Source organism: Phalaenopsis equestris, unplaced genomic scaffold (genome assembly GCF_001263595.1).
Source record: "Phalaenopsis equestris unplaced genomic scaffold, ASM126359v1 Scaffold000600, whole genome shotgun sequence".
Classification (NCBI taxonomy): Eukaryota; Viridiplantae; Streptophyta; class Magnoliopsida; order Asparagales; family Orchidaceae; genus Phalaenopsis; species Phalaenopsis equestris.
The window spans coordinates 418,510-418,915 of NW_018165040.1; the positions used below are offsets into that span (position 1 = coordinate 418,510).

Below are 406 nucleotides of genomic sequence, written 5' to 3' on the forward strand. Positions count from 1 at the left end.
ATATATATATATATGCAGACATCCCGGAGTGGGTGCGGACAATGAATTTAAAGTCCCAACTATAAAATCAAAAAGTCTTGTATCATCTTATCGTCATTAAGAGTACTAATTGATGAACATTTAATGATCTATCAATTATCATATGCATATTTATTATATCAACTTAACGATGACTTATACCTAACCCTTACGCATAGATTGCTCTTATTTTATTCTTCCAAACTAATAAATGCTAATCAAATTCACATAAGCGAGCACACATGGATGGGATCAATTATTATTATGCCAAAAAATATATATATTTTTAGAAATATTTAAGACTGTTTATGATTATGTTTTCCATTGCATGAAATTAGCATGTTACATGTTTTGAAATCTAAATTTGAATCTATATATATATCTTTCT

The 406-nt window shown here is 27.1% G+C and overlaps 1 protein-coding gene across 1 annotated transcript in view; it reads left to right on the forward strand.

Annotated features, from left to right (window-relative positions):
* Positions 1-406, forward strand: part of LOC110029698 (O-acyltransferase WSD1-like) — a 7,117-nt gene that overhangs the window by 1,811 nt on the left and 4,900 nt on the right. The gene's annotated exons all lie outside the window — the stretch shown is intronic.